Source organism: Lissotriton vulgaris, chromosome 8 (assembly GCF_964263255.1).
Source record: "Lissotriton vulgaris chromosome 8, aLisVul1.2, whole genome shotgun sequence".
Lineage (NCBI taxonomy): Eukaryota > Metazoa > Chordata > Amphibia > Caudata > Salamandridae > Lissotriton > Lissotriton vulgaris.
This window is the reverse complement of record NC_141696.1, coordinates 1,221,872,841-1,221,896,025: the sequence shown is the minus strand read 5'-3', so window position 1 is coordinate 1,221,896,025 and position 23,185 is coordinate 1,221,872,841. Positions and strand designations below refer to the sequence as shown.

Genomic DNA, 23,185 nt, shown 5'->3' with positions numbered 1-23,185 from the left:
GTATGAGCAGGTCTCCTCTTTTGCTGCACACAGATGCTCCGCAGTTAGCGCCTTGATACCCGTGGGCTAAGTTCATGCTTTACAAATCCAATATTCATTCATTAATTCATTCATTCATTGGGGAGATCCCCTGCTCCTTTAGTTTCAAACCTTCTCTACCAGGTTTTCCTATGTCACTCACACCCCTGACATTGGTCTTTATGAACGTCAATGGCATGTCTCACTACATTAAATGCCAGAAGATCCTACACTATCACTTCACAAAACATCCTGACATAGCTCTGCTGCAGGAGACACGCGTGTCCCACGTGGAATCATCCAAGCTCAAATGGGAATGGGTAATACGCTAATCAGCAGCAGAAGGTCTGTTGATAATCAAGTGATCAAGGTGAGTTTTTCTCCTCAAACAATTGTTCTATGAAATGCGATTTAGTGATCACTATAAGGAAAAGCCTTTAGTGTAAAACTATCAAACCTGGTCAGATGAGGAGGGTCGTTGGGTTCGGGCAGAACTGCAGATCCTAGACAAAACGCTCACTGAGGGCTCCATGTATGAGCTCACCTCTAACAAGTTCTATTTTCTGGCACAACTTTATAGACTATTTTCCCCCTTCTTAAGATGCCAGTGCCATAGGGCTGAGACTGGAACTTGGTGACCGACTCTATCCTCGACAGCGCCAGATGTGGTGATACGCATTATCGCAAGGACAGGGCCCTGTTCTGTGATCAAACTAGTGACCACCCGCTGGTGGACATCGGATGTCTACTTCACCCAAGCAACAAAGAATATATGTTCTTTTCTGCCTCCATGGGACTCATTCTCGAATGTGCTTTTACCTATTTCATGATCAACTCTTTCCTCATGTTACCCATTGTGAAATCTTAGAGGCAGGACTGAAGGACCACTGCCTGGTTTTACTGAACATTGCCATGCAGCAGATGGCACCACCCCCTTGCCGGTAGCCAAGGAAAGCACTTGCCTACCAACAGCCCAAGGGCAAAGATCAGCCGCATAACCACATCTGGTCTTACTTTATGGAAAATGTGGGCTTTGATGAATCATATAGTGTGCTATGGCCTGCCATTAATGCCACCCTATGGAGCAAAATGAAAGCCAAACACAAGGGCCACTCTGATCTATGACTGCTAGAAACCAGTGTGCATACTCAAATGTCTCAGAACATGGTCCCCCCTTTCCTGGCCTTCTAAAAGCAACCGGAGCGCTCCAAGATATTACTGAATTTGTATTTTCTCAAGGCAGCCCTAGAAAGCCCTGGTCAAGTTATGATGGTGGCGGTAAAACCAGGGGTAAAATACAGGAAGGCTTCTGCCTGCCCAACTTAATCAGAGAAAATCCCACCTAAACATCCGGGCGATTCAAGACTCGACAAGGAACCTACTAGTACACTCCGTTGATAATTAGAATCGTTTTTCTTCATACTAAGCTTTCCTTTACACAGGGGACTGGGAGGGGAATCACACCCACACAAGTGGGCACCTTCTTGGACCCACTACACCTCCCGGTGTGACTGTAGAATTGACGGGCTTTATTGTTGGGGCGTTCATGGATGACGAGTTGGTTGACACAATTTGCTGGAAGAAGACTGTTTCCTGGGAGAATATTACCAGGTGTAAAAGGAACTCTTGGTGCCCCATTTTCAGGAGGGCTCTTTAGGGGCCATTACTAAGAAGCCCACCATTACCCTTCTCCCTAAAGACAGCAAGGATCTGTTTGATTGCCCTAGTTGCCACCTGATTTCAGATGCAGAGAAGGCATTTGATTGCGTAGATTGGTGGACAAGTCTTTTATGGGCCTGGGCAAGATACACTTTTTATATGATATGCCCACGGCTAATGTCTCCTGCAGAGAATTCCAATTGGGCTATTGAAGGTGGGACCAGGCACCCACTAGAAGTACCTCTATCCCCACTTTTTTTGCAGGCACTCGAATCTCTTGTGTAAGCTCTCCACCATCTCTACTGCTGTGGGGAATGCCAAAGCCCTCCTTCATGCAGATGATGTTCTACTCCCAAACCCCATGGTAGTATTCTAGCGGCAATGTCCATTGTTGAGGACTTTTTGTGGTGATCAAGTTTTTAAATCAACTGATCAAAGTGTGAGGCGCTCCCCCTGGTTGCTCTACAACAGTGGAATGTATCCATGGCTACGATATGCAGTGGGTCTCCACAGAACTTTGCTACGTGGGTATTCAAATCAATGAAGGTATCTCCTGCTTGGTGGAGAACAATTTACAACCTCTGATAGACCACCCAATGAGGGATTTTCTGAGGTGGTCACACCTCAACCTGTCTCTTTGGGGGAAGGTATAGACCATCAATATGACAGTGCCCCCGTAGGTTCCACTATCTCTTTGGTATACACTCCCCCTTCAACTCCCTAGTAAACAGTTAGCAGGCATACAGGCAGAGATTGTTTCCTATATCTGGGTCAGGTGCAAACCATGGCTTCAAGGGTCCCACCTCTAGGCCAGGGACCTCTAATTACCCCACATGAGATCTTACTGCTTGGCCTTTCCCTCATAACAGCTGGCAGCAAAACGGGGGTCCTCACAGGAGGCTTGCCTTGAACAACACCTACTAAAGATTACATGTCCCTCTTTGCTGCCATATTTGAATACCTCCAATCACAAGGTGGGCTCCAATCCAGTCGTCTCGTAGATGGCAGTCTCCTGTGGGAGCCCCACTAGTACAACACACAAAGCACCACTATGGCACAATGATGTCCTCTGTATTGGGGGGGCACCCTTCTGGGTATCTTGGGATGCAAAGGGCCTCAGGATAATGTACCAAATGTATATTTGTGGTCTCTCCAAGTCCTTCCCTGCTCTGTGGCAGGAGTTTAGACTTTGGCCCACAGACCAGTGGCGTTAATGACAACTGCTTCACTGCCTGGCAGCTGTTCTTGGCAGTCAGCGAATAAAGTTCCTGGTTTCGCCCATTCTCCAATATTTCCACGCCCTGGGACGCTACAAAAGTGGTCTCTAGAATGTATGGAGTGCTTATCAAATCCTTACACTCTGACACAACTAGGCTGACCTGGCAACTATTGCTGGGCAAGGCCTACTCACCAGAAGACGGGGCAAAACCCTACTGGTGGATCACTAGGGGTTCTCAGAGACTTGAAGCGAAGGTTTCTCTACTTTAAAGTACCCCATGACCGGTACTGGTACCTTTTAAGGCCCTCTTACTACTCCAGAACAGATGTTATAAATGTAACATGGATAGTTGCAATTTATTTCATATCCTGTGGTCCTGACGGAAACTGGATAATTAGAGGGTAGTAGCATGATTCCATTGTCACCTCCATGGTCCGCTTAACGTCACCCCTACCCCATACCTATCGCTACTTCATGATGTCTCTGACCTGGCAGACTTGACAATTCATGAACACAGATGGTTGGCAACTTCCCTTGACGTGGCCAAACCATGCATCCTCAGACACTGGAGACAAACCACCACTCCTACATGTAGTGAATGGTGGAGTGAGCTGCACAGTGGCTAGTCATGAATACATCAAATACAAATTTAACAAATTGGATGTGTTGAATGTAGTTTGGGTACTCTTCCTAACAATAGATGAAACTGCTCCACCCTGAAAGGGTCCATTCTCCACCTCCACGAGTTGCCTAATCATCAGCACATTCACTTCTCTTGACGAGCTTCCTCAACCAACAGAGACATGATATAATTGTATCCCCCATCCCAGACTTCCCTAGACCCCACACCACCTGGACCTCCCTGTGTCCTCATCCCATAGCCTCCTCCCGTCTTCCCTGTCCACCCCATGAGGCCTCACGCTTCCCTCGCAGTCCTGGCAGACCTCCTGACTTGCCCATTGTCCCACCCCATGCGTGTTCCAGTACTTTTATTGGTCTCGATTCATTTCCTTGGGTGGACGGATTGAATGTGCCTGATTGCCAATTCCTTCCTCTTTGTTATATATCGCAAATCAATGCTGGCTATATTTGTGATGTTTTTTTGAAAATCAATAAATAAATGTTGCAAAAACAAAACTAAAAAAAATACATAAAAGTCCATGTATTGTTATAACATACTTAACTGTTTTAAACAAAAATGTTGTATGGCTTATTGAAATTGAAATAGAACTATTACATTATACATAAAATAGTGACTAAACATAACCTGTAAGGATACTTACCAAGCAGCATGTTAGAACACCAACGCCTACAGCGCACCCATGATCAGCAAGGCTCAACCGTTTTAAATTGGTTTCCTTCCATTAGACCAATCTTAAAAGCCACAGTTGCTTCAAATGAATGTCTGACAAAATATCGAAAACTAAAATATCGAAGTACAAAAATATCGGAACAAAATTATCGATGTCAAAAATATCGGGATCCTATACTTAACTATATATATACACAAATATCGATTTTTTAATATCGATATACAAAAATATCGTTTACTGTGATATCGACCACATTTATATCGGAAAACAAAAATATCGCAATCTGCAAAATGTAATGACACTTACAAAAATATCGAAATCAAAAATATCGTGAACATTAATATCGGATTTAGAAATATATCGACTTTTGTAAAGCTTTTCTTTACATAATTAAGGAACGCTTTATATGTTTTCACATCAAAAATAACATACAACACTTTAATTTCTACTATACACACACCATAAAATCAAATATTATTTTTTATTTATTTTAAAATATGTCACATACACATATAAAAATATTCTATGGTACTGTGTATACTTTTCTAATTATTCTTTGATTTTATATTCTAATACTAATTAATGTCAACAGAAATTCAAATCTACTAACTAACCAATCACAAGCCTAATTTTTTAAATGAACCAATAGTAAAGTAATTACTACTGACACTCCCCTATATAAGCAATGAAAACGTAAGCACAAACTACTTGCCAAAAGTCACAGAAGGAGATTCATCTCTATCCGAATTGCTGCACAACAAGTAGAAGAACGAGACTGAAAACCTACTATTACATCTACTAAGTAAGTAAATAAAATATATCCTACATTATTTTCTATTTGTATTTACTTACCTGCTAAATACCCAGTGGCCCTTTACTATTCATACTACTTAACATTCTAAATAATGATATAAAATTATTTTTTTTAGATACTACCACTACTGATAATTGTACTCCAAATAATTGTGAACAAAAGATAGGAATACAGAATCAGAAAAGTATGTAAGTAATTTAACATTGTTTAGTTTTGTGCACATTAATCTAAACACCCTGAAATAATGACTTTTGCACACCATCTTTTTATTTTTCTATAGATTCTGCTACAGAAAACTGCACTAATACAGAACTAAGGCTACAGTACTACATCTATAATCCTTTATATTAAGTAAGTACATAAAATAGAAAGTGCTTCATTTGCTAGTAATACTTAATTACCTGCTAAATACCCAGTACCCCTTTGCTATTCATTGCAGTTAACATGCTAATAAATTATCTGCTAGTATTTGTTTAAGAGACCACGAGAACTGAATATTTTACTCAAAATAACTGTGAACAAAGCATAGGAATACAGAAGCCAAAATATATGTAAAGAATGGCACATAGTTTCATTATGTCCACATAAATCTAAACACAATGAAATAATCATTTTTCTCCCACATATTTATTTTTCTCTATAGATTATACTACTGAAATCTGCTTTACTACAGAACTAAAAACATCAGAATTATATCTAAAATACTTTGTCATAAGTAAGTACATGAAATAGAAACTGTATATTTAGTAGTACTAATTATTTTCATGCTAAATACCCGGTGGCTGTTTGCTATTCATAGTACTTAACATCCTAAATAATAACATATTATTATTTTTTTAGATACTACAACAACTGAATTTTCTTCTCAAAGTAAGTGTGAAGAAAGCATAGGAACACAGAATCGAATAACTATGTAAGTTCAGTTACATTGTGTAATTTTGTGGTCAAAAATCTAAACACTGAAAAAATAACAGTTTTCCTCAACATATATTTTTTTCTCTGTAGATTCGACTTCTGAAAACTGCACTCCTAATTAACTAAGGACCTCAGTAGTATTTCTAAAATACATTTGAGTAAGTAAGTATTATGCAACTGCAATAATTGTGTGAAAACAATTCTAACATTTCTAACTGTTTTAATAATTTTCTATGACATATTCTTTATTTACAGAGCAAACACAGTGAATAGATATACAGACAACATACAGAACTTCACATTCTAAACAGCAGTAAAACTAATAACTAAGTAAGTATATTAAATGACATATTTACCACATGTTTCAAAAAACCTACCAACATGGTGATTAAAGTAACTCATATGTTCCTTATTTTTTAAAGATAACACTACAAAGTATTCTACAGAAGTTGAAGAAAGAATTATACCTGCCAAATACCAACAACAAAAATTATGTAAGTATCTTCACAATGTGAATAATGAAGACACATCTTTGTAGTAAAAATGAGCTTTATAATTGCTAATTTACCTAAACATTAATAAATAATATACTACTTTCATATTTCTCAGAACAGCTACAACAACATCAAAACTATTTATCCTCAACTAAAGAAACAAGAAAGTCCAAAGTTTAGCTGTACATTGTAAAACACGTAAGTATAAACATTCCTACTTATCACTAAAATAGATTATTGATCACATTTAAATTGATATTAACTATTATATATATTTTATAGATATACAAAGTACAAAATGACCGAAGGAGCCGAGTTTGTGACCAGCCAAAAAGGAAAATTATTGTTATGCTACATGGGTTACACGTACACACAGGAAAAACAATATGGCATGAAAGTGAATTGGAAATGTAGCAAATATTATTCCAACAAGTGCTACGGCAGAGCAACAACAAAAGAAGCTACAGTACTATATACTAGGGAACATAATCATCCACCTAATATTACAGAAATAGAAGTCAGAACAGCCATAGAAAGTATAAAAGAAGCTAGTACCGGATCCCAAAAGCAAACTAATGTCATTTTGAAAGAAGCCATTCCAAAAATTCCCAAAACAGCCTCAACCCAAATGCCAAACATCCTATCATTAAAAAGAACTATAGCACGGACCAAAAAAGCGACAACTTCTTCAACACCATGTCCTAGAACATATCAGGATATTAGTTTTAGTGCTAACGAAATAATAACTTTAAATAAACAACCCTTTATAATTTATGACAACGAAAGCAATGAAAATAGACTAATAGTTTTTGGTACCAGTATGAATTTAGTGAAACTGCAGCAAAGCCAATATTGGATGATGGATGGGACATTTAACATCTGTCCCAAACCATTCTTCCAATTATACACAATACATGGCCTCTATCACAACTGCAATATCCCTTTGTTATATGCACTATTGCCTAACAAAAACAATTCTACTTATATGGAATTATTAAATGTCATAAAACAAAAAACCAATGATTTCTCTCCGGACAAAATCATTCTTGATTTTGAGCATGCAATGCTCTCAACTATTCTAAAGATCCACCCACATACCTCCATTCAAGGGTGCTATTATCATTTCAACCAGTGTTTATGGCGACACCTTCAAAAAACTACCCTAAGTGTCGAATATGCTACAAATTCTTCATTTGCTTTTCAAATAAAAAAACTTATAGCACTTGCCTATGTCCCTACAACAGATGTAGCTGAACATTACAATATTATCATAGACAGTCCATTTTATAAACAAAACGAGGCTAGATTAACTCCTTTTCTTGATTACTTTGAGGACACCTGGGTAGGCAGACTCCACAGATCAGGGCACAGGAGAAATCCAAAATTCCTTATTCCCTGGTGGAATGTGTACCATAGTACCCTTAACGGGGAGTCAAAAACTAACAATGCCGTTGAAGGTTGGCACAATGCATTTGTCCAATCAACTGGCAAAAGCAAACCTAGTCTCGAAAAATTCATAAAATGCCTACAAAAAGAACAGAGCTATCAAGAATTCCGAATGGACCAATCTGTTACCGAAATTGTCCCTAAAACATCCAAGCAAAATAAACAAATGCACAAGTACCTGGAAGAGCAGGTTAAACTGTACCCTAATACGAAAGGCATAGAATACCTAAACATCATAGCCAAAACACTACTGTAAATAAAGCCGAAACTGTTATAAAACACCAAATGTAGCACCTAAGTATGTGAAAATATGTAACGTGAGCTTTTAAAGTATTTAATGTATGCAATATATAATGATATTATTTTAATATATGCACACATTAAAACTAAATAATAAGTTAAAATCAATTCCGTAATAAATATGACATTACCCACCCACAAAAATAATAGAAAGCAAACACTTACCAATTTAGTTGTCTATCCAAGAACGTCCATTACCACCAAAGTAATCCAGGTAGTGCAAAAGTAACCCAAAAAAAAATGTAAAAATACAACTGTTCCACAATTAGGAATTCCACGCGGTCCTTAGCCATCGAACTACCATAAAAAACCCGAAAAAGTCGAAAAAAAGAAAGAATCGCTCCGGAAAACCCGAAAAACTGTAAAGAAGTCTTTGTAAATAACTGTAGGATTAGAAAAACTAACACTTCCTTTAGAAAAAAAACGGAACTTCCGATGTTGCGAACACCTAGGAAAAAAACATAGAAAACAGACATTCCCACCCACAATATTTAACAAATAATGACAGACTAACATATTAACATTGATGATTTAATGTTCGATATACCCTAAAAGACTTAAATGAACTCTATAAATAATTAGTAAACTAACTAACACGACGTGTATATACCATACGTAAATATGTTATTTCTAAATCTGAAACATAGCTCCCTCACATTCAACACCAGTAAATATAAGCTCACTAGTGTCAAACCTTAATATTAATACACATATAATATATAAAATTAACCTTACCTGCAGCGACGTGAAGTGTCTCCCAACCGCGATCAGCCCTTCTTCAAAATAACCCAAAACGACCAAACCCGGTTACAAAAGAAAGCACCAAAAACTAAATAAAATAGTCCCATTTGTAAAATATAATATCTATACAGAACTAAATGTGTTAAAAAAGAAGTATTAATTTATGTTATATAGAAAAATATCTATTTTTTTTTCCTACAAAGAAATCATGATAAAAATGTACATTAATATAATAATGTAATATGATGAAAACAATGATGTTTATGTTAACAATGTCAAAAATTGTAAGGACATTGTCACAAAAAGAAAAACATTTTTTAAAAAAATGTAAAATGTTTATTTATATTGTAAAAATGTTATCTTCACAAATGGAGGTGAGAAAAGCTTTACAGAAAATTATTATTGTTATTAGCAATTTTTTTCTCACATAACCATATGTGAAAGAGATAATAAAGAATGTTAATATCATATGAAAATGAAGATAAATAATAATGGTTCTGTATAGTTGTTATTAATTGTGTTTATAAAAGTTTATTTGAAAGAAATGTCAATAAAAAGATATTATTATGCATTTATGTTATTTGTTAAAATGTAAATAATAAAAAAGTTAATAAAATCATGCTGAATATTGTATTTTATTATCTTACTAAAAAGTATCAATGTAATAAAAAATACATAACTGCATATTACAAGTGAGTATATGTTGGACTCTAATAATGTAATGAAGAATATACAAAATCCAGTGTACATTAAATTACAATACATGTAGCACAGTAATAACATAAATATTAATATACCTACTGCACTCTACATAAAATGTTAATATGTACTATACACTAATTAATTTCAATAGATTATTCCAACAGTAGTGTACAGTAAATAAAACTTGATGTAATATTATATATGTTAAAAATCCTGTAATTGATTAAATGAAAAATAAATATATATTTATCCTGTAGAACTAGGTACCAAAATCAATAAATTAACCCTGAACCCTACAAATACTCCTTTACCCTAAAAACAGAACACTGACCCTGAACCCCAAAAATAGACCTTAACCTAAAAACTTAAAACTGACCCAGAACACAACAAGAACCCCTTTACCCAAAAACTAAAAAGTGACCCTGAACCCTAAAATTAGCCCTTTACCCAAAAACTTAAAACTGACCCAGAACCCTAAAATTAGCCCTTTACCCAAAAACTATAAACTGACCCTGAACCCTAAAATTAGCCCTTTACCCAAAAACTCAAAACTGACCCATAACCCTAAAATTAGCCCTTTACCCAGAAACTGAATACTTACCCTGAACCCAACAAATACCCCTTTATCCACAAACTGAAAACTGACCCTGAACCCTAAAATTAGGCCTGTACCCAAAAACTGAAAACTGACCCTGAACCCAACAAATACCCCTTTATCCACAAACTGAAAACTGACCCTGAACCCAACAAATACCCCTTTCTCCACAAACTGAAAACTGACCCTGAACCCAACAAATACCCCTTTCTCCACAAACTGAAAACTGACCCTGAACCCAACAAATACCCCTTTCTCCACAAACTGAAAACTGACCCTGAACCCAACAAATACCCCTTTCTCCACAAACTGAAAACTGACCCTGAACCCAACAAATACCCCTTTCTCCACAAACTGAAAACTGACTCTGAACCCAACAAATACCCCTTTCTCCACAAACTGAAAACTGACCCTGAACCCAACAAATACCCCTTTCTCCACAAACTGAAAACTGACCCTAAACCCAACAAATACCCCTTTCTCCACAAACTGAAAACTGACCCTGAACCCAACAAATACCCCTTTCTCCACAAACTGAAAACTGACCCTGAACCCAACAAATACCCCTTTCTCCACAAACTGAAAACTGACCCTAAACCCAACAAATACCCCTTTCTCCACAAACTGAAAACTGACCCAAAACTCAACTAATACCCCTTAAATTAAAGATAATTAGGTACATTAAATAAATTAATAACAATAAAAAGTAATTATTCTCAACGAATTGAGTAAATAATAAATTAGACTATATAATATTAATTACTGAACTAATTGTTATTAATTAATTAGCAATGAGGTGTAATGTAGGAAAAAAATATGTACAATTATTAATTATTGAATTAATTATTAATAAATTACTTCCCACCCTTATCCCCTATAAACCCAATAACCCGCTCCTAAACCAAAAAAAATTATTGTTAAAAAATTTATTTTACTAATTGTAGAAAAAAAAAATAAACAAATATCTACATATATTGTTTAAAATATATATTTTTAAATTAATAATTAATATTTATTAATTATCAATTAATTATTAATTAATAATATACACTATAAGAGCTTAATTAATTAACTAATTAATTATAATTAATTAAATAATACGTATTATTTAGTATTTGTTATTAACATATATTAAATACTTATTAATAAATTACTTCCCACCCTTATCCCCTATAAACCCAATAACCCGCTCCTAAAACTAAAAATGTAATTTTTTAAAGTGTTATTTTACTAAATGTAGAAATACAAAATTAACAAATATCTACATATAATGTTTAAGATATGTAATTTTAATTTCATAATTAATATTTATTAATTATCAATTAATTATTAATTAATTATATAGACTATATGATCTTAATTAATTAACTAATTAATTTTAATTAATTAAATAATACATATAATTTAGTATTTTTTATTAACATATATTAATTAATTATTAATAAATTACTTCCCACCCTTATCCCCTATAAACCCAATAACCCGCTCCTAAACATAGATATGTATTTTTAAATATTTTATTTATAATTGTTTTATTTATTATAATTCAGCTTTTTTATAACTTTCCAATACAATTATTTTACTTTTTCCTATACTATTGATTATTTCCACTACTACACGATATTTTTTTTTTACGATATTTTGACACTCGATATTTTTTTTTCCGATATTTTTGCATACTCACCTATTTCGATATTTTTGTATCCGATATTTTTACATACCTATATTTTTGTCCTACGATATTTTTACTTCGATATTTTGTCTTTCCGATATTTTTTTTCGATATTTTGTCTGATTACCGCTTCAAATGGTATATGTATCAGCAGTTCTGAAGAAGAAAGGTAAAGTGACAATCAATGACAGAATCCAATAAGAGAACAGTTAACTTAATTGAATACAGGATTTCTAACTAAAAAAAATAAGTGGGGGTTTTGGAAAACACTTCTGAGAAACAAGAGGTTGAAGACCTCAGGGTGTGTGATGGATTATATTGGGAGTACCTAGCAATCTTACAATGCTGTTAGGCCGCAAATCCAGACACTTTTTACTGTTGCAAGAAAGACATCAGACAGGTTAAGAGAAATGGGCAACCCAATAATCCCCAACGAGCTTCGGTATAAACTATATTAAGGGGTAAACGGTTAACAAGGGAATCAATTGTAAAGATGGAATATTTTTCAACACTTTACTCCAATTAATTAATTATCTATCCTAATGAGTGACAGCATAGAATAAATTAAAAACCAATCTTAAGAGAGGCATACAATAATTTTAAACAAAGAAGAACTCCATTGTATTCAATACAAAGGATTTAGGGGTAACAATGATGACATTTTGCAATAACATTAGTCTTGCAAAGCCAATCAAACTGATAAAGTCAGAGATTAATGTCTGAAAAATCCACTATGATTAATATCAATGTTGCACAAAAGATATAACAATTCAGTGGTGAAGGACCAGTAGTTACACTTGGCAGGAGTTGGACTTGGCATCAACTTTTTGGTCTCTACTCGACATAGTCAGCAAGAATATTCTCAGGGCAGCCAGATAATATTGGAAATGCAATGATGGCCCCACATGAACTGAAAAGTATTGGAGAATATAAACTAAATTGAATTCATATATGCGCCTGAATATTATATGGCCAGGGCTCTTCAGGTGCAAATCATACATGTATGAAGATTAAATAAGGTGAATGTAAGTGCTCCCTGAATGATACAGAAGTGTATAGGAAGGTTCTAAATCCCAGAAGGTCCACCAAATAGACTATCATTTTCTTATTAAGGACAAATCAGGATAACCTTTACAATGAAAGAAAGGAAGTAGGAATATCTGTGGATCGGATAAAATGAAAATGCATATGTTAATGGAAAACAACTATGGCTTGTCAATGCCGCCAGAACTCACCTATAACCTTAATAAATCATTGGTAAAATAATGTAAATGATCAAAAACTAAAGGGCAATTTGTGGAACAAAAAACAAATTAGTAGAAAAAAGAAGTTGAAGTACATATAATCAAACAAGGTTAAAGACTGAGCCACTAGAATTATGAGATAGTGAGGATGCAGTGAATTTCACATAATTAAAGATTTCCGCATTTGCCACGTAATCCACCATCTGCTTCATACTCTGCAGATTTTAACAAAAAATAGTTTCTAGCTCAAATGGGTAAGAAGTAACTAAAAATGCATAGACATGTCGCCGTGAAGTGGAAGTCCTTTGGCAAAGCATGACTGGTCACCTTTCTATTGCTATATATTACAGTGGTGGCTATTTTGAATGAGGGCACGCAAGGTGATAATAGGCGTACCTATTTAAAGAAAACAACTGAAAATGATATTTACCCATAGATGGAGTAATCAAGAAATAATTAAATCCTAATTACTTCAGAATAAAACTGAGCACTCATTTTAACGGGAGAGGTATCTCCAATTGTAGCTCTGCCCAGTAGATCCCTGCTTGGGGATCATCACAAGAGAACGACCCCCAAGCAGGGACTCACCCTCTACACACCAGAGATAGCGGGGAGCGTCCTCTTGGGAAAGGGCATGTGCGCAGGCTTGCTGCTAAGTGTAACTACTGGATCTTCACCAATGATTTTTTTATCTTTTGCTAAACATTGATAATAATCAGAGTGGATGTTACAGACCTTCATTTCTGACTTCATCAGTTTTATTTGCCTTGCAAGATTAATATTATGCAATTTCATGATTAGTACCTCAAAATCATTCATATTTAATACAATGGATTTATTCTAAGTTTGAAATTAGCGTGTGCCTCTTTCTTAAGATTGGTTATTTTACAAAATACATGCAAGATTGTGTTTTGGTTTACTCTATGCCGTCACCAATTGGGACAGATAATTGTAGTAAAGCGTTGAAAAATATGCCGTCTTACAATTTATTCCCTGCTTAGCCCCTGTATCTCTCAATAAAGTCACCTGAAGCAGATTAATTATGGAGCGCCACACCATAAAGCATTAAAAGTGTTCACAATCTTGTTTGTGGAATTCTGTATCACGGTAAGAATCTTAATTTTGATCCCTTTATTAACTGGGAGCTCATATTGTTAAAGGATATGGGATGAGGCAGCTCACCTTCCATCAGAAAAGCGGTCTAAGAACTGCATTGGGATTTCATGAAGTTTAAATAGATGTGGTCTGGGAGATTTGAGAAACAGCTTTATAATTCAGATAGATTCGTAGTCAAATTTCCATTCTGTCAAAAATATGTCAGACATTTCAACAACACATGGAAAAATGTAATTGGTTCATTAATGACTGCAGGATACTTATGATTCACAGCTTAATGGAAGGATTAGAATTGAGGACCAGCCCCATGTCTGGTTTGAAAGGACATAGAAAGATAGTATTAACCCAGAAACAAAGGCAAAATCCATTGATTTGGGTTTTGCAAAGACTGCGTTGCACAAAACTGAGGGTACTGTGACTCCAAAACTAAACTTGTAATTTAATAAAAGAACATTAAGAGTCACACATGACTTTAAGACTACCAATATAAACCTTGCAACTCCTTGGAATATGTAGCAACCTGAGGTGAAAGTCACCCCAAGTTCCATACTAATTGAAAGGATATGTATGAATGAATTGTGACCTTGATTACAAACTATTAACTGGGTAATGACACCTCAAAGTGGATGATATTGATTTGCAATGTGGGAATTTTCCTGAAGGAAATGCTTCCACTAAGAGAATATCAGGCACTGGCATTAGGAGGTTAGGGGCACAGACAGATGGGCCAGGAGACAGCCTGATTAATAATAAAAAACAGAGATGCCTGGTCCACTGTGTGTGCTTCTGTTCTAGTAACTAGGACCAACAGGAATTATACAAAAGAAAAATGAGTTACATCTGGCTGAGAAATTCCCATCAGCCCACCCTTCTGGCGGAATCTCATCATGTGGGAGTTGGTAATCAATCAAAACACCGCCCTGTGCAGGACGGCCATAGTGTAGTTATAGATTCAGACTACCAGGCGTGGTTTTAACTTTGACACTTGACAATCCTCATTAAACAAATTTTTTGTCTAAGTAGTTAATTTTAATTGTCACTTTCACTGGAGCACAGCACTTCATTGGCATCAATCAATCAATCAATGACACTTATAGAGCGCGCTACATACCCGTAGGGTCTCAAGGCGCTGGGGGGGGGGGGGGGTGCCGCTACTGCTCGAACAGCCAGGTCTTCAGCTTCTTCCGGAAGGAGAGGTGGTCTTGGGTCAGGCGCAGGTCGGACGGGAGGGAGTTCCAGGTCTTGGCGGCCAGGTAGGAGAAGGACCTTCCTCCTGAAGTCGCTCTTCGGATGCGGGGGACGGTGGCGAGGGCGTGGTTGGCTGATCGGAGGTGGCGTTTGGGAGCATAGAAGTTGATCCGGCTGTTGAGGTAGCTCGGGCCTTGGTCGTGTAGGGCTTTGTGTGCGTGGGTGAGGAGGCGGAAGGGGATTCTTTTGTTGACGGGGAGCCAGTGAAGGTCTCTCAGCTGTCCGGAGATGTGGCTGGTACGTGGGATGTCGAGGATGAGTCTGGCTGAGGCGTTCTGGATCCGCTGGAGTCTCTTCTGGAGCTTGGCGGTGGTACCGGCGTAGAGGGCGTTGCCGTAGTCCAGTCGGCTGGTGACGAGGGCCTGGGTGACGGTCTTCCTGGTCTCGGTGGGGATCCACCAGAAGATCTTCCGTAGCATGCGTAGGATGTTGAAGCACGCCGAGGAGACGCTGTTGACTTGCCTGGACATGGAGAGGGAGGAGTCCAAGATGAAGCCCAGGTTGCGTGCGTGGTCTGTTGGTTTGGGTGCGGTGCCCAGGGCGGGAGGCCACCAGGAGTCGTCCCAGGCGGAGGGTGAAGAGCCCAGGATGAGGACCTCCGTCTTGTCAGAGTTCAGTTTCAGGCGGCTGATCGTCATCCATTCGGCTACCTCTTTCATCCCTTCGTGCAGGTTGGCTCTGGCGGAGGCGGGGTCGTTGGTCAGGGAGAGGATCAGCTGGGTGTCGTCAGCGTAGGAGATTGTGCTGAGGTTGTGTTTGCGTGCGATGGCCGCGAGGGGGCTCATGTAGACGTTGAAGAGGGTGGGGCTCAGAGATGATCCTTGAGGGATGCCGCAGATGACTTCGGAGGCCTCTGACTTGTACGGTGGTAGGCGGACTCTGTGTTCTTCCGTCGAGGAAGGAGATGATCCATTCCAGCGCCTTGTCCTGGATTCCGATGTTGCTGAGGCGCTGTACTAGGGTGCGGTGGCAGACAGTGTCGAATGCCGCGGAGAGGTCTAGGAGGATGAGGGCCGCTGTTTCTCCGTTGTCCATCATGGCTCGGATGTCATCGGTGGCGGCGATGAGGGCGGTCTCAGTGCTGTGGTTGGCTCGGAAGCCGGACTGTGAGGGGTCGAGGGATCCATTCGTCTCGAGGAAGGCGGCCATCTGCTTGTTGACGGTCTTCTCGATGACTTTGGCTGGAAACGGGAGGAGCGAGATGGGGCGGTAGTTCTTGAGTTCGGTGGGGTCCGCTGTTGGTTTCTTGAGTAGAGCGCTGAGTTCGGCGTGCTTCCAGCTCTCAGGGAAGGTGGCGGTGTCGAAGGATGTGTTGATGATGTCTCGCAGGTGGGGTGCGATGATAGTGTCGGCCTTGTTGAAGACGTGGTGAGGGCAGGGGTCGGTCGGTGATCCGGAGTGGATGGAGTTCATCGTGCGGATGGTGTCTTCGGTGCTGATCGGGGCCCAGGCGTGGAGGGTGGTGGTGGGGGGTGGTTGTTCGGTCATGGTGTGCGTTGGTTGGTTGTTGAAGCTGTTGTGTATGTCCGCGATCTTGTTGTGGAAGTAAGACGCGAGGGAGTTGCAGAGGTCTTGTGATGGGGTGATGTCGTTGTTTCCTGCGCTGGGGTTGGAAAGCTCTTTCACGATGTTGAAGAGTTCCTTGCTGTTGTGTGCGTTGTTGTCCAATCTGTCCTTGAAAGCTGTTTTCTTGGCGGCGCGGATCAGCTGGTGGTGCTTCCGGGTGGCAAGCTTGAAGGAGGTCCTGTTGTCCGGTGTAGGTTCCCTTCTCCAGACTTTCTCGAGGGCTCGGCAGTTCTTCTTGGAGCTCTTGAGTTCGTCGGTGAACCACGGGGCTTTCTTGCTGCCGGGTCTGCTGGGCGGGGTCCTCAGCGGGGCGAGCTCATCCGCGCAGCTGCTGATCCACTTCGTGAGGTTGTCGGCGGCCTGGCTGGGGTTCGCTGAGCTGGCAGGAGGGTGCTGGCTCAGGGAGGTGGCGAGCTGGTCTGCTGTGATCTTGTTCCAGCTTCTGCGGGCGGCCTGTTGCTGGTGGTGGTGGGTCGTCGTTCTCTTGAAGGTGAAGTGGACGCAGCTGTGGTCCGTCCATTGGAGCTCTGTGGCGTGGCTGAAGTCGATGTCTGTGCTGGAAGAGAAGACTGCGTCGAGTGTGTGTCCGGCGAGGTGGGTGGGGGTGGACACCAGTTGCTTGAGTCCAAGATTGGCGAGGTTGTCGAGCAGGGTGCTGGTGTTGCGGTTGTTGTTGTTCTCCAGGTGGAAGTTGAGGTCCCCCAGGAGGATGTAGTCGGCGGAGGGGAGGGCATGCGGGCTGACGAAGTCGGCGATGTCCTCGCTGAATTGTGTGCGTGGTCCTGGGGGTCGGTAGATCAGGGTGCCTCTGAGGGTGGTGTTCGGGTTGGTGTGGATCTGAAAATGCAGGTGTTCGGCGCTGGTCAGGGTGTTGTCGGTGCTGGTCGTGAGACGGATGGTGTTCCTGTGGATGATGGCGATGCCACCTCCCATCTGGTTGGCGTTGCGGTCCCTCCGGACGATCTTGTAGCCCTCTGGGATAGCGATGGCGATGTCGGGGGCATCACCTCTTGAGCAACATTCTGGCTAGAGTTTCTTCTGATATCCACATCCGTACCGTCACTTGATGGTTTGGGCGGTGTTTGGATTGACGCATGCTAATACATCGCATGCCATTGCGACACAATTTTTACTCCGTCTTTCTGTCAAGGTGGGGCGCTGTAAGTTGGAATAGATTTTCTATTCCAACTCCAGTGTGTGCAACAGTAGGGGAGGTGTTGGGAGTTAAATCCAACACATTCTACCCACTGCTGCACACCTTTTGCGTTGCAACGACATGCAATGTAAAGGCATGCGTTGTAACAGTTCAGTTGTAAAGGCAGCTTCCCAATTATATGCTACATCATTACACTGCACTCAATGAATACCACTCAGTGCCACATAATTACACACCACATAATTACACTCTACTCAATACAACATAAACACCCTCCACATAATACCACTCAGAGCCACGTAATAACACGCCACATAATTACACTCTACTCAATGCAATCTAAAACACTCCACATAATACCACTCAGTACCATATAATTACAAATTACGTAATTACACTCTACTCAATGCAACATAAATAAACTCCACTCAATATCACATAATTATATGTTAAAATCTTTTTTTAATCAGGTTGTTCAGCTGTATATAATGTCGTCTTGGTTTGTATAAAGGTAACAAAAATGCTTAACACTTCATTATAACCTTTTTAACATGACGCACAGCAGCCACAATGCTCTACAACATGGCCAAAAGTTCTGGCTAAACACATAAGGTCCCAAAGGCGAGACCTATTGGCTATGCCAATGCTTGTTTTGTTTGGTCACTTCACTTTAAAATAGATTCTTTAGTACAAGATCAGCTTTCAGAAAGTTGCTTTGTGTAAGGCAATGTGTTCCTTCTCACATTCAAGATAAAGGTGCGCCGCAGGTGTACTGCGCAAAGCTGTAAGTGGAGAAGCAGAGTTGGGGTGTTTCACACGGCAGAAACTTAGTGGGCCAAATGGAAAGAAAAGTTGTAAAATCTCAAAAACAGTGGTAAAGTGAATTCCAAGGTTTTACACTAAACACTGTTTAACTAATCCTTAACACAGAAAACCAAATGTCTTAATCCCAATGAATATCACAAAAATGCCATTTAAATATTATACAGCAAAAAGCACAAACTGTACATACAAGCTGCTCCACATTCAAACATTTTCCAGTAGGTTAGGCAACCATGGACAGGTAGTAAAAATAGCTCAGCTAGGAAAAAAATAATACAAGCTTGGCTTGAAAAGGTTCATAAATCGAACACGTTTCCACTTTTAGCTTGTATGACCTGTACCTTTTTAATATTTATTCTCTACATAAAAGACTCTCAACTGAAATATTACACAGGGTTGACAAACTCTATAAATAACTAAATGCATCCAATTACATCAATGTGCTTGATGTAGGTTTTAAAAGAGACTAAAACGAAGTTGAAATCAGTGACTATGTGATCTACCTTTCTTTTACGTACTGATCTATTAAACGTAGTGCTCATATGCCCAGCTCGGCAGATAAGCAGCATAACATAACCTGTAACTATTTACTCTGCATGATTTTGCAATTACTGAGAACAGAATAAAAGAGAAGCAACATTCTCTCTCTCTCTCTCTACCTAACTCTCTCTGCGTCTCTCCCCCTCCCTCCCTCTCCCTCCCTCTCCCCCTCTCACCCTCCCTCCCTCTCTCCCTCTCCCTCTCCCCCTCCCTCCCTCTCCCTCTTCCCCTCTCTCCCTCTCCCTCCCTCCCTCTCTCCCTCCCTCCCTCCTTCCCCTGTGTTTTCCCCTCACATTCCTACTCCAAATCCCAGAGGGGAACAGAAAGGTAGCACTTGCAGTAGCAAAAGTTGAGGAGTCGTAGTTGTTTGAAGCGGTCATCATTTTTATTTATATTTTCAGTTCTTTTTCTCAATCATTCCATAGTAAACAGTGCAAAGTACCAGGTGCATCAGGAGCAACACAACGACCATTATATAAAGTGTTAGCGAAACTAAAATACAAAAAGCCTAGAAATTTAACAGTTCTTGTTAGTTGAGATAACTATAACTAGCTGCCCTGCCATGCACTGCTTATGTCCTCACATATTACATCACTCATGACATGTTCTATGACATCATTTATGACATCCCTGGTAACATCATCCAATCAATATGATAGTTTACTTTTATAGTTTACATATTGACGGGTAACTACCATATTACTTTTCTACCAAATTTTGTACAGCCTGTGTCCATCTAATGGGTGTAAGTGTTTACAAAACCCATGTGTTCTAATGCATCATAGGCATGTAAAAGTATTGAACATGTTATAAATCTTTGTATTGAAGAGTAACTCTGTGTGCAGATGACAGTTGACAGCCTGTGTCCAGTATGTTCCGCACTAGTTTTTTGGCTCTGCAGCAAAAAGTTCCATTAGGGCAAAGATTCTACATAGTATATACTAAGTATTGAAAGAAGCCATGAGTTATTAGACAGGATCCTCTCAGCATGACAATTTCTACATAACATAGAAGACTGTGTGTATCAGGTACTAACTTATGTACATGTGTTACTTTTGCTTTAGAAGATGGGCTATCTATACAGTTTTTACCACGTTATACAGATTGCAGGAAGTAGAATCTTTAGCACCCTCAGACCTTGGTTATTTTAAGCGAATAGTGTATTTTTTGACAAGTGTTGCATAGACTGCACACTGTTCTTATTAGATACTTTTTAACACCCTGTCGTGCATTTCTAATGAGATTTCACCGTCTGCACAAAGTATGTGTGGTACAGAGTAAACTCTCTCCATAGAGTAAACACGGTTTACATTACCCACTTTTCTACTCAGATCAACTTCAATTCTCAAGGTACGTTTGCTGAATGTGAGGGGTTTGATACAGAAAGAAACATCTGTACTAGTGCATTCATGTTGGAACAGAAGTTGAGAATCTTGAAGAACTTGGCTTTCTTTGAACAGTTGTATACATATCGAACACTGTGTGCAATGAAGGTTTCTATATATATTTGTGATGGATTGTGATTGTGAAGTAGGCTGCCTGTGAAGTTTATCATGAAGGGTCAATGTTACGCATAACATATGCTTGCTAAACCTAAGATATTTGTAATGGCATTAATGATACTTCATACTATTGTGAGCTATTTTCTACTTACTTTCAGCCTTCTAATGCCATATTAGTTTATAGAGTAATATGTACAAAAGAGGCTTGGATGATGTCATCAGTGATGTCATCTGAGATGTCATCAGAGGAGTCAAATGATGTCACAGATCATGTCATGAGTGATATAATATGTGAGGTCATTAGCAGTGCATGACTGGCAAAACATTTTTTAGTTAGCTCTGCTAATTATAACTAGCGAATTTCTATGGTTTTTCAAGTTTAAAATATTAATGAGGTCACTGACATTCACCTCACTATAATGTTATTTTAACATTAATTTATAGGTTTTTTAATTTCTAGGTTTTTTTTCAACATTAACCAATCTTTTAAAGACAATCTCCAGAAGGCGGTGCGTGGTGGGGGTTTTCCGCTTGGCCTGGCCAAAATCCCTCCACAAGTAGCCAACCACACGCTGCGCACAGCCTTTGGCCACCCCACCTGGAGGCAGCCAAGATCACCCCGGAGGCAGCCAAGACCCTGAAGGCAGCCAACCCCCCTGCCACAAGCAACCACTATCCCCCTTGCAGTCAACCAAGCCTCCCCTCCAGCAGGCACGGAATCCTCTCCCCAGCAGGCGGTAAGCCAACTCCTCACTGCGAGAGGTGTAGGGCTGGCAGCAGGGCCTATGTTGCAGGCAGGCCCTGCTTCCAACTACCCACATGAGGCCAAACCCAGCAGAAGGATGTGCGCAGTGAGGAGTTGGCCACAAGGCTAGGCCTGCCGCGAGTCTCTGTGGCCAATCCCACACCACCCAAAGCCTTTGGCATGAGCAGTTTAGAGTTTGCCTTCAGGCCCGAGACCCCATCCCCTGGGATAAAAACATTTATTAAAGGGAGGGGGCTTGCAGCCCCCTCCCCAACCCTTAATTGGCCCCGGGGACTCCAGTTCCAATAGCAAGAGGAAAAGGGCCATGTAAGGCCTCCTCTCCAAGCCTTAAAAGGCCCCTCAAGGACTCCATCAGACAAAAAATACAGTATAATTACCAAATATAATTAAGCCGGGGAGGAGGGCGTGTAACCCCCACTCCTCACGTCCGGGATGGGTGTGGGCAGGTAACCTACTGGGTCCCTGGGGTGGGCTACCTGGGACACAGCAAGTGATGGGGTATAGGGGCCAGTAAAGGCTTGATGAGGGTGCCCCCTCCCCTCGTAAAAAATACTTTGGGCCCCAGGGGATGTGTTCCTTGGGGCCAAACGTTCCCTTCCCTTAAAGGAGGCACAGATTTTTTTTATTTTGCCCTGGCAGGTTGGGGTCTTTACTTCAGGACAGGGGACTAAGTACCAGAGTCCTGTAATGGCTACCAGCAAAATTGTTCTCTTGTTTCTGGCAGTAAACCAGAGAGCTCGCTCCCCTGGGAGTCTGGCTACTGCAGGAGCGAGATGGCCCAAGGGATAAAAGCTACCTGGGGAAATCAGAATGCTCTAACTTTACATTTGCACTCTGCAACATACTCGAGAGACTCTTTTAAACCTAATTTCTCAAAAAGTACATTACACCAAATCGCAAAAAGCACAATCTGCTGACCAAGGTCTAGGTTCCCGCCAAAACTGGTGAAATTCCATTCAGCAATTTTTGCGGCAGTGCTTCTTAAAGAGGGCGATGGAAAAAACATAGGGATTTTGCATTCTGGGACCCCCTTTTTTATCAGATCCCGCTTGATGGATCACCCTGAACCTTTCCATGCATAAACAAGGCAACACAGCATTGTTTTGGAAAGTTTTGTAGAGATTCAGCAAACATTACCAAAGTTATTAGCAACAGAAATAGAAATGCTGGCCTAACTATAGCTACCCTTTGGCAACTGCCGCTGAGTGATTCGCCAGTAGGTAGTTATAGTTAAGATTTTTTTCAATGTTAAATCTCAAAATTCTATTTGGAATAACTTTGGCGTCGGTTGATGAATCCTTCCCTGAAAGTTTGGGGGGGATGCGTCAAGCGGGGGC

At 39.9% G+C, this 23,185-nt stretch overlaps 1 protein-coding gene across 1 annotated transcript in view; it reads right to left on the bottom strand.

Moving 5' to 3' along the window:
• LOC147698516 (putative tRNA methyltransferase 9B) overlaps nucleotides 1-23,185 on the bottom strand; it is a 195,745-nt gene that overhangs the window by 123,504 nt on the left and 49,056 nt on the right. Inside the window, exon 2 of the mRNA XM_086935115.1 lies at nucleotides 4,180-4,301. The gene's annotated coding sequence lies outside the window, so the exon portion shown is untranslated. The remainder of the gene's footprint in view (nucleotides 1-4,179; nucleotides 4,302-23,185) is intronic.